This window comes from Dermacentor variabilis, chromosome 3 (genome assembly GCF_050947875.1).
Source record: "Dermacentor variabilis isolate Ectoservices chromosome 3, ASM5094787v1, whole genome shotgun sequence".
NCBI lineage: Eukaryota > Metazoa > Arthropoda > Arachnida > Ixodida > Ixodidae > Dermacentor > Dermacentor variabilis.
Window position 1 is genome coordinate 13590684 of NC_134570.1, and position 755 is coordinate 13591438.

Sequence of the window (755 nt, forward strand, 5' to 3'; positions counted from 1 at the left end):
GGCATGTATCACATGTACCGCCGCACATTTTTCTAGCCGCACCCTGTCTATAACGTGAAATGCCGAGTTTACTGCAGCTCCTCTACGACTTTTTACCGTCATCGCAGTACTCCTGAAAGCAGGGCTGGAGCGTTTCGGGCGTTGCTGTGAGGGTGAGCACTAGCGGCATCTACCGGCACGCTTGGTCCCTACTCAATGATCACGTGGTATTTCTTCGGCCGCGCGCTGCCATAGGCGACCACGGGATGCGCAGGTCGCTCTTTATACAGTAGGTCGTGCTTCAGACACTGATATAGACGCATTATGGGAAAAGTTTAAAGCCATTGTATCCCACTGCATCAATAACTATATGCCAACAAAAACCAAACGAATAAGTAGAAATAACCCATGGATAATGCGTGACGTCATTCATGCGAAGCGCAAAGTGAAGCGACTAAGAAAATTGCTCAAAACAAAGAAAGGTCCTCAACATAAAAGTAAGGCAGTGACTACAGTGACGGGGCCCGGTAGATTAACATCTGCACTACAGTGACGGGGCCCGGTACTTTAACATCTGCACTACAGTGACGGGGCCCGGTACTTTAACATCCGCACTACAGTGACGGGGCCCGTCACTTTAACAGCAACACTGAAGCGACGGGGCCGTCACTATGATTACACCATCCGTGGATTACACTAACCACTGTACTATGATGTTGGTATCGGGGGCGAGGACACTTACCGAGTCGCCCTCTGTCGGAAGCGCCTTACATGCG